General features: G+C 46.3%; 1 non-coding gene across 1 annotated transcript; it reads right to left on the bottom strand.

The window, feature by feature from the left end:
* Positions 1-7,999: 7,999 nt before the first annotated feature.
* On the bottom strand, positions 8,000-8,072 carry Trnaa-ugc (transfer RNA alanine (anticodon UGC)). Its single transcript has one exon. It is a non-coding gene; the product is annotated as a tRNA-Ala (tRNA).
* Positions 8,073-11,257: the final 3,185 nt, after the last annotated feature.

An 11,257-nucleotide genomic window follows, 5' to 3' on the forward strand; every position in this document is an offset into this window, starting at 1 on the left:
GAATGGAAACGCTGTGACCGCTTTGATTTTACTTATTTACTTATTTATTTATCTTGTGGTGTTGGAGATCAGATCCAGGGCATCCATCTTACTAGGTAAGAGCTCTACCACTGAGTTGCATCCAATGCGGCCACTTGGAAAAACAGCCTGGCTGTTTCTCAAACAGTGAACATAGAGCTGCCATAGGACCCGGCAAGTCACTTCTACTGTGTGCTCAAGAGAAGTGAAAATAAGTGTCCACACCAAAATCTGTTCACGAATGTTCCATTATTCATAATAGCTAAAAAGTGGGGGAGGGGAACCTCAAAAAAAATGTCCATCAGTTAATGAATGGACAAAAAAAATGTGTTGTATATGTAATAAAACAACAAAAGTAGCCAGGCCTGGTGGCGCACGCCTGTAATCCCGCTGGCTTGGGAGGCTGAAGCAGGAGGATTGTGCTCAGCAAAAGCAAGGCACCAAGCAACTCAGTGAGACTTTGTCTCTAAATAAAATACAAAATAGGGCTGGGGATGTGGCTCAGTGGCCAAGTGCCCCTGAGTTCAATTCCCAGTACCCCCCGCCAAAAAACCCCCATATAGTGATATTCCATTTATACAAACTGTGTAAAATAGGGCTGGGGATATAGTTTGTTGCCAGAGGGCTTGCCTAGCATGTGCCAAGCCCTGGGTTCAATCCCTAGAACGGTTAAAAAAAAAGAAAGAAAAGTCTAAAACAGGCAAATCTATACAGACACAGATATTATAGAAGAGAGGACTCAAAGGCTCTAAGAAGAAAGAAATGATAATGAAAGGGAAATACTAATTACTTGGATTTGATTACTGCACACTGATGTGTTGAAATATCATCATAAACCCCACTAATATATACAGTTAATATGTGAATAAAAATTTTAAACAAAATAATGAAGAAGAAAATAATGTAGATTAGTGGTACCCCAGGGCTTAGGAGGGCAGGGAGGCTGCTGGTGGTGGCTTCTTTGAGGAGGTCATGAAAATGAGAAGTTGGCTGTGGTGACAAATGTGTAACTCTGCAAATAGTGGTCTCTTGGTTTCCATGGGACATTGCTTCCAGGACCACTTGCCCGTATCAGAATCAGAAGATATTCAAGTCATGTAAAACAGCATAGTATTTGCAGATAAACTCCCGAATACATTTTTTTTTGTGGTACTAGGGATGAGACCCAGGGCCTTACATATGCTAGGCAAGCACTCTACCACTGAGCCACATCCGCAGTCTTTTACATTTTTCTGTTGAGACGGGGTCTCACTAAATTGCTCAGGCTGGCTTTAACTTGTAGTTCTCCTGCCTCAGCCTGCATCACTGGGATTACAAACACGCACCACCGCACCCAGTTCATCACTTCCTTTTCATGGATTTAGGGTTAGTACAATGTGTGACAAATTTGTTTTGGTTTTTGGAATTCTCTGGAGTTTTTCCCTTGAATATTTTCAACCGGGGATTTGTTGAATCTGTGAATGTGAAACCCATGGATATGAAAGAACAACGGTATACTAAAAGACAGTAGATTGTACACTTTTTTTCCTCCTCATGCTGGAGATTGAACCTAGGGATGCTCTACCACTGAGCTATGTCCCCAACCCCTTTATTTTTTTATTTTTATTTTTTTTTCTTAGTTGTAGATGGACACAACACCTTTATTTACGTGGTGCTGAGCATCAAACCCACAACCACTGAAACACAACCCTAGCTCCTTAATTTTGTTTTGAAACAAGGTCTTGCTAAGTTGCTGAGGCTGGCCTTGAAATTGAGATCCTCCTGTCTCGGCCTCCTGAGTAATTGAAATTATAGGGTGTGCTACCATACTGCAAAAGTTATAGAATCTAAATGGGTGAACTGTACAGCATGTGAATTATATCTCAATAAAGTTGTTTAAAAAATGACCTCCACAACTACTTTTAACCATATATACATATACACACACACACATATATATATATACACGTGTGTGTGTATTTCATTTTTTAATTTTAGTTTTTTAATTTTTTAATTTAATTAGGTTTCTTACAGTCTGGCTAAATTGCTGAGACTGACTTCAAACCTGAGATCCTCCTTTCTCAGCCTCCTGAGCTACTGGGATTACAGGTGTGTACCACCATGGTTGACCAATCATATATATATAGGAAATGATTATATTACTATTTCTTGATTTTTAACTTTTGGCAAATGCTCTACCACTGAGCTATACCCTCTAAGCCTGAAATGCTGATTGTGAAACAGTTCTGAACTAGAAATTAGGGACTGTAGCTTCTACTGCTGTCCTTGTCACCAAATCTTCATGTGACTGCTGCCTTTATTATGGGATCACATACACATAAAATGAGCAATTTGAAAAAGGGGGGGAAAAAGGCGTCCAGACACATCCACACAGACACTGACTTTTGGGAAGAGTAGAAATTAGGGTGTATAGAGGGGCCTCTGGGGACATGGAGGGTGGATGGGGATAATCCAAGTTAGGCAATGGCCTAGTGGGGAGTCTCACACCTCTGCCACCAAGAGGCCCACCACCTGCTGCTCACTTCCCACCCACACGCACATGCAGGCACACCAGGCACACGCACGTGCACGTGCACCCCCACATGCCTGACCCCCGCCCTGTCACAGGCAGCAGAGAGGAGAGTGGAGGCGGAGAAAGAGGAGGTGAAGCCACAGGGCAGCAACTGACTGGGAACCTCAGGCCCCACCCACGCATGGACTGACGCCTTAACCTTTCCAGGTTCTCAGCAGGATGGGGAAGGGATGTGGGGCTGGGGTGTGGGGAGCTCAGGGTGAGGAGAGAAGGGGCAGCTGAGAGAAGGGCTGGAGAACCCCATGATTGTCAGAGGTGAGACCCTGACTGAACCCACAGAGGGAGGAGCAGGCATCTCAGTTAACAAAACACACAGGACAATGGAGCCTGGATTCCAGGCGTAGTGGAGGTGAGATGGGTCCCTGCAAGGCCCTTATCACCAGGAGAGGGAGCAGTGGCCTGGGGACCTAGTGGCATACCCCAGGTCACAGAGCACCAGGCGGGTGTGTAAAAAAGACTGACTGGAGGCTCTAAATCTCTTCTTGCCTCAGCTTCTCCATCTTCAGAATGGGTGATAGTCTAAGGCATTTTAATGGTTTCTGGCACAAAACATATTCAAGAAGCTAATTTTTGTTTTTTTGGTACCAGGGATTGACCCCAGGGGCACTTAACCACTGAGCCACATCCCCAGCCTTTTTATGTTTTGTTTAAAGACAGGGTCTTGCTGAGTTGCTTAGGACCTCGCTGAGTTGCTGAGGCTGGCTTTGAACTCATGATCCTCCTGCCTCAACCTCCCAAATGGCGTGGGCCAAGCATCCGGCTAAAAAGTTAACTTTAAAGAACAAAAGTCATTTAAAAATCTAGGCAGGAGAATAATTTCCTAACTTGCCCCTTTCTTGAAGCATCCTCCCTCCCCACTGGTTCCCCACAGGTTTGGTTGGTTGAGATTTTGTTAAATGCAAACTGACAATAGACATTCCCCTTATCTTTCCAGTAATTCATTTATTTATTAAATTTTTTTTGTAATTGTAGATGGACAGCATGCCTTTGTTTATTTTTATGCAGTGCCTCATACATGCTGCACAAGCGCTCTGCCACTGAGCCCCAACCCCAGACGCCACCCAATACTTTGTTTAAATGATTCTCCTCTTATAGCATGACAAATACAAACCAGGCTGCCACTTTCTGGCCCAGCACCTTGTACAGGCTACTTTTGTCTCTCAACGACATCGGACTGTTCCCAATGCTGTGCCTCCTCCTGGTCTCACCCCTGATCCCGTGCATACACTGTGCCCCTGGCAAGAGCCCTGCTCCGCCGCCCAGTGCTGGCACCCGCACCCGGCCCGTGAAGCCTCCGCTGACATATCCAAGCAGAGCGTGGGGTTGCTTTCGTCTAACATTTTCTTTCATTTTTATTTTATTTTTTAAATTGTTCTTTTTAGATATACATGATAATAGACTATATCCTGACATATTTTACTTGTTCCAGAATAAGTACAAGTTATTCTATCAGGATCCCATCCTTGTGGTTGCACAGGATGTGGAGTTTCACTGGTCTGGTATTCATATATGAACATAGGAAAGTAATGTGCGATTCATTCTACTGTACTTCCTATTCCCATCCCCCTTCTCTTCCCTTCATTCCTCTTTGTCTGATCCAATGAACTTCTATTCTCCCCTCCCCCACTGTGTGTTAGCATCCACATATCGGAGAGAACATTCAGCCTTTGTTTTTTTGGGATTGGCTTATTTCACTTAGCATAAGAGTCTCCAGTTTCATCCATTTACCAGCAAATGCCATAATTTCATTCTTCTTTAAGGCTGAGTAATATTCCATTGTGTGAATATATATATATATATATATATATATATATATATATATATATATATTACATTTTCTTTATCCATTCATCTGTTGAAGGACACCTAGGTTGGTTCCATAGCTTAGCTGTTACTAAAACTTTCTTTCTAAAATGACACTCTGCCAGCTCTGAGTTGACCTGTCGGATTTCCTGGGAGGCTGTGAGCTCTCAAAGGTGGAGGTTGAGTCACCTTGTACCCCACTGGGTTTCCTTTACATCCTGCAGTACCTGGTCTCCCAGCAGGGGCTGAAAAATGCTTTCAATGAGTGAACGGACCAATGCCTTGCTTTGCAAACTACTACGTGTGCTTGTTTGCTTGGTTTTGGTTCTGGTGATTGAACCCAGGGCAGTTTTACAACTGAGCTACATCCCTGGCCTTTTTATTTTTATTTTGAGAGAGGGTCTCACCAATCTGCTGAGGGTCTCTCTAAACTGCTGAGGCAGGCCTCAAACTTGCAATCCTCCTGCCCCAGCCTCCCACATTGCTGGGATGACAGGCGTGGGCCACTGGCACTGGCTCTAGAGTCTTTTGGTCTGCTTTCTCTCTCCTGCCTGCCCTCACCCCCGTCCTGCTGGCCTCTGGCATACTGTGTATTTTGTTTATCATTTGTGTCCATCATAAGGGAAGCTCATGAGGGCAGGGAGTCTTTGTCCATGCTGTTTGTTGCTGTATTTTGCACATAGTAGGTGATCAATAATTGTTTTGAATGATGTCCTCCAGCAGTTCTGGAAGGAAAAAGTTTGGGCTTCTTTAGGGTCTCCCATGGGGAGGGCCCCATAACAAGCCTGTGAAGGGATAGATGGGGGTGCGGCTCATCCTTGGACTCCCCATTCTGTTAGGGGAGCCCTCAGCAAGCGCATCCTGGAGCAGGCACCTGGAATGGCCTGGAACGCTCGGGCTCTTACCCAGCATTGCCTCTGTGCTCGTGCCTGGACTGGGAATCGAAAAGAGCCGGGCTCAGACCAGGAGCCAGAGTTGGTGTGGGGATGGGCAGGTTCCTGATCACAGCACAGAGGTCTCTGTGGGGTCCCTTAGGGGTCCTGGAACCTGGAGGTTCTTGGCCCCCCACTAAGAAAGTTTTCTTGGTCTTAAGAATGAGGTGCATTGGTGTGCACCTGTAGGCCTAGCTATCTGGGAGGCTGAGGCAGAGGATCACTTGAGTCTAGGAGATCAAGACCAGCGAGACTCTTGAATAAAACAAGTCAGGATGAAGAAAGACTCAGAATCCTGTGCTTTTCTTCTTCCACAGAGCCTGTGGTTAGACGGGGGAGTCTCTTGCTAGACCTAAACTTACAGGGGTCGGGTAGATGCTGAGGGTAGAAGCCAGGAGGCTGGGTCTAGGGGCCAATGGCCTCCTACCCTTGTGGGGCAGGACTGAGCCCCTCGGCGGCTGGCTGGCTACCCTCAGATCACCCCACACCGTGGTAGGCTCTGCCAGTGTCCATCCTCCCTCCCTCTCAGCCCACTCTCCCAGGACCCCCATCCCACCCAGGCTTGCCCCAAGTGGTCCTGTTCCTTCCACACTCCCAGGACCTTCTGGATTCATGGGGCCTGATTTTCTGGACTTGGGAGAGATTATCTGTTTCCTGAGGTTTACTTCTCTAATGGCCTCCTGAGTCTCCCTCATGCAAACCCCTTCCCCAGGCAGCTGTGACGGTGGGTGGGGTGGTGGGCTCCTCAGAGGGCTGAAGGAGGAAGTGTCCCTGCCCCGTCCTTCCAGGTGGTCTGACCATCAGTAGCCCATTGTTTCCCATTCTGAGGAAGAGGCCCAGCTCTGGTCCTTGGGAGGACCCAGTCTGATGGAGGACACATCTCCGTTTCTGGGGGGAGGCTCTAGTCTACAGGAGGTACAGGCCTTCGGCAAGGCCCCGTTAGTGCCTACCTGTGGAGTACAGCATGCTGGTGGCTTTCCCAGTAGGTGACAGTTGAAGGTTCTTGGGGGGAGGAGGAGCAGAGGCACCCCTCCCCCGCCCCAGAGCACTCCAATGGCAGTGGGGCTCCTGGGACAGGGGCGTGTTTAACTGCTGCCTTCCCCTTCTCTCCTCCTTCCCACTTGTCCCCCACTGACTGGTTCTGCCAGTAACCCTCCCCTTCCTTATCTGCCAGTTCCAAGGCCTACCCCCTGGGCAGGGGACCCAGCACCCCCACGGGGGCAGGCTTCATTAGGGAAAATCCCTCTCTTTCAGCCCAAGGCTAGGTTTTTTGCATTTTTTTGGACTGGGGATTGAATCCAGGAGCATATTACCACTTAGCCACATCCCCAGCTTTTTTTTATTATTATTATTATTATTATTATTATTATTATTATTTATTATTTTAGCATCAGGGATTGAACCCTGGGGTGCTTAACCACTGAGCAACATCCCCAGCCCTTTTAATTTTTTAATTTTGAGACAGGGACTTGCCAAATTGCTGAGGCTGGCCTTGAACTGGCGATCCTCCTGCCTTAGCTTCCTGAGTTGCGGAGATTACAAGCGTGGGCCAGCACATCCAGCAAGCCTAGCTTTTTTTTGCTTTCTTCTTCTTTTCTTTTTGGAAAGTCTTCTTTTTAAATGTTCCCACTGACATGCAGTTCTTGTGGTGTCCCCGTCTCCACATGGCACTTTCCTATGTGGTCATTGTCTTCTCCTCCTCCTCCTCCTGCTGGGATGGAACCCAGGGGTGCTTCATCACTGAGTTACATCCCCAGTCCTTTTAGTTTTTTTCTTTCCACATTTTTATTGGTGCATTGTAGTTGTACATGATGATGGGATTTGTCGTTACATGTTTGTACAGGCACATGACATAAGAGTATCCTTTGGCCAATATCACTCCCAGCACGTCCCCTCTTCCTTCCCTCCTCCCTCCTCCTGTCCCTTTCCTCTGCGGATCTCCTTTGAGATTTTTTTTTTCACCTTTTTTTCCTTTTTCCTCTCTGGTTTCCACATGAGAGAAAACTTATGACCCTTGACCTTCTAAGTTTGGCTTATTTTGCTTAACATAATGATCTCAAGTTCCATTCATTTTCCTGCAAATGACATGATTTTATTTTCCTTTATGACTGAATAAAACTCCATTGTGTATCTATACCACTTTTTCTTTATCCATTCATCTGCTGATGGACACTGGCTGGTTCCAGTTTGGCCGCTGTGAATTGTGCTGCTATAAACACGGGTGTGCATGTATCCCTCTAGTGTGATGACTTTAATTCTTTAGGATAATAACTAAGGTTTGGTATAGCTGGGTCATATGGTGGTTCCTAGTCTTTTGAGGAAACTCCATACTGATTTCCATTGCGGTTGCACTAATTTACAATCTCAGTAACCGTTTTCTTTTTCTCCATATCTTCTCCAGAATTTACTATTGTTTGTATTCTTGATGACTGTCATTCTGTCTGCCATTCTGTCTGGTGTGAGTTGAAATCTCAGTGTAGTTTCGAGTTGCATTTCCCACGTTGCTAGTGGTATTGAACATTTTTTTATATGTTTATTGGTGATTTGTATTTCTTCTTTTTATAGTGTCTATTTAATTATTTTGCCCATTTATTAATTGGGTTATTTGGGAGTTATTTGGTGTTAAGTTTTTGAGTTATTTATATATTATATTCTAGATATTAATTTTTTTTTGAGGTGGTGCTGGGGATTGAACCCAGGGCCTTGTGCATGCAAGGCAAGCACTCTACCAACTGAGCTACATCCCCAGCCTAGATATTAATCTTCTGTCAGAAGAGTAGCTAGTAAAGATTTTCTCCTGTAGATTCTCTCTTCACATTCTTGTTTATTTGTTTATTTTGAGACAGGGTCTCACGAGATTGCTTAGGGCCTCACTAAGTTGTTGAGGCTAGCTTTGAATTTGCCATCTTTCCGCATTGGCCTCCTGAGTCACTGGGATTATCAGTGTGTGCTACCGCACCCAGCAGGATATCCTCTCTCTCTCTCTCTCTCTCTCTTTCTCTTTTTTTTTTTTTTTTTTTTTTTGGTACCAGGAATTGAACCCAGGGGCACTCAACCCCTGAGCTACATCCCTAGCCCTTTTTTGTATTTTATTTAGAGTCAGGGTTTCACTGAGTTGCTTAGGGCCTTGATAGCTTTGAACTCGTGATCCTCCTGCCTCAGCCTCCTGAGCCTCTGGGATTACAGGTGTGCGCCACTGTGCCTGGCTCCTCTTCTCTTATAAAGATCCCAGACACTTTGGACTAGGGGCCCATCCATTGCAATGTGACTGCATCTTTTTTTTTTTTTAATATATTTTTAGTTGTAGATGGACACAATATTTTATTTTTCTGTGGTGCTGAGTATTGAACCCTGTGCCTCACACATGCAAGGTGAGTGCTCTACCACTGAGCCACAACCCCAGCCCTTGACCTCATCTTAATGAATGATCTTTAAAAAATTTTTACTTTTCTTTTTTGGTTCTGAGGATGGAACCAGGGCCTTACACATGCTAGGGAAATGCTCTCCCACTGAGCTACATCCCCAGTCCTTAATCTAACATTTTAACATCTGCAATGACCCTAATTTCCAAACAAGGTCATATTTTGAGGTAGTGGGGGCTAGGACTTCAACAGCTTTCAGGCACAATTCAACCTGAACCCCTCTCCGTGGCTGCAGTCTGGCATGGTTAGGTCACTGGTCTGACTGTCATGTCTCTGCAAGGGACAGGGTGTGTCTTCTGAGGTGAAATCTGCTCTAGAATGCAGTCTTCACCAGAGGGTTTGATCACTGAGGACAGGGACTATCTAGCCATCCGGTGTCCCTCAGATCTGCCTGGTGCCTTTCCAGTGTGGACTAGATCTCAAGTAGCCATGTGGAATCACAGAGCCTGGTTCTGAGCTCCAGGAGGAGCTGACCTTGGGCAAGTCCTTCCCAGTCCTCTTTCTAGGTCTCAATTCCCTCATCCAGAGGAATATTAATTACAGTTTATGAAGTTCTTTAAATTTTTATTTTTTGGTACAAGGGATTGAACCCAGGGGTACTTTACCACTGAGCCACATCCCCAATCCCCTTTTTATATTTTGTTTAGAGACAGGGCCTCACTGAGTTGCTTAGGGCCTCACTAAGTTGCTGGGCCTGGCTTTGAACTCGTGATCCTCCTGCCTCAGCCTCCTGAGCCTCTGGGATTGCAGGTGTGAGCCACTGCACCCGGCTTGGTTTATGAAGTTCTTTTGTGCCAGACACTGGGCTAAGACCTTTCCTCTCAAAGAATGCTTAAAACAGCTTGAGGACATGGTATCATTATTTCCATTTTTCAAATAAAGAAAGGGAGGTTCAGGGTATGCTGTAACTTGCCCAAGGTCACACAGCTGGTAAGAGGCAGAGTCAGGATTTGAACCTAAAGTCTCAGTCCTTATATGTTATCTTCTACTGCCCCCAGCTGTGACAAAAGGAAGTGAAGTGAACTCTGGGGTTCCCTGTGGCTCCCTCCACTTTCTGATTCCACCATTGTACCTCTGAGACTCTCAAGGAGACCCAGCACAGAGCTGGGTGCTGGGCCTCTGCCCAATAATCATCTATCAAATGACCCAATTGTTAATTCTGGACCCTGGGCACTTTGCTCTTGTCCCTTGCTGAAACCTGTACAATCTTTTTTTTTTTTTTTTTTTTTGGTACTGAGGAGTGAACGCAGGGATGCTTTACCACTGAGCCACATCCCCATCCTTTTTTATTTTTTATTTTGAGACAGGGTCTCTCTAAGTTACTTAGGGCCTTGCTAAGTTGCTGAGGCTGGCCTCAAACTTGGCGATCCTCCTGCCTCAGGCTCTGGAGTTTCTGGGACTGTAAGTGTGTGCCACCGTGTCTTGGGGCGCCTGTACAATCTTTAACAGCTTGCCTTGCTGCAGGTCTTTCTTGCTGACTCTCAGTAGGCCTTTTGGTACCTGTATTATACCTCCCCTTTAGTCTCTTCTCTCCTCTGGGAGTTGACTGAGTTCTGCTGGTTGTTGGGGTTGGGCAGGAGGATGCTCCAACAGGTTTTAGAGGCCACCTGGTCACATATCCTGATTTTACCAATGAGGAAACAGGTTCAGAGAGGGGAGGAGGCTTTCTTAGGGAAACACCACGAGTTAGTGACAGAACCATGACTGGAATGCAGGCTCTCTGGCTTCTACTGTACCCACAGTACAGCGTGGGGGTGTGGGAGGACCCCACGGCACTGTGGGCCTTGGAGAGTGGGTCAGAGCGCTAACAGGAAATCCCTTAGAGAGGTGATTTTTTGTGTGGGGGACTTATGGGGTGTGGGTGTGGGCACTCTACCACTGAGTTACTACATCCCTAGCCCTTTTTACTCCCTATATTGCCTGGGCTGCTCTCAAACTTGTGATCCTCCTGCCTTAGCACCATCCCATCCAGCCGTAGCTGGGTTTACAGGTGTGCATCGCTCACATCGTCTGGCTTGAGTTGAGTCTTCTGACTAGAAGGTGGAGAGTGGGAAGGGGCTCAGGCATCCCTGAGGACACAGGGCTGGGGCCATCCCACTCTGAGATGCTCAGGAGGGTCTCCACCCATGTGGAGTTTGTGGCTTTGCAGGTCTTTTTCTCCTGACTGCTGTCCTGTTTGGGGACAGTCTGAGGGGCTGGCCTAGTCCCTCCTGCCTCTGAGACCCCTGAAGTCTCTCTCCAAGCTCTCCCCTTTCCCTAGTGGAGAAACCGAGACTCCAGACAAGAAATCCCTTGCCACTGCTCATGCAGGGACTGTGAGCAGGCCCTCTGGTAGGACGGAGGGTGAGGTGAGGATCCGGCCCACGCATCTGGGACACCACACAAATCAGACAGAGCTTTTCTTTCTGTTTTTATTTTAAAGGAAAAAAAAAAAAAAAAAAAAAGAAAAAAAAAAAAAAAAAGAAACAGTGCAAAAACCCATTTTCCAGTGTCAGCCATGCCCACCCCAC

The sequence above is a fragment of the Sciurus carolinensis genome, chromosome 7, assembly GCF_902686445.1.
Source record: "Sciurus carolinensis chromosome 7, mSciCar1.2, whole genome shotgun sequence".
Classification (NCBI taxonomy): domain Eukaryota; kingdom Metazoa; phylum Chordata; class Mammalia; order Rodentia; family Sciuridae; genus Sciurus; species Sciurus carolinensis.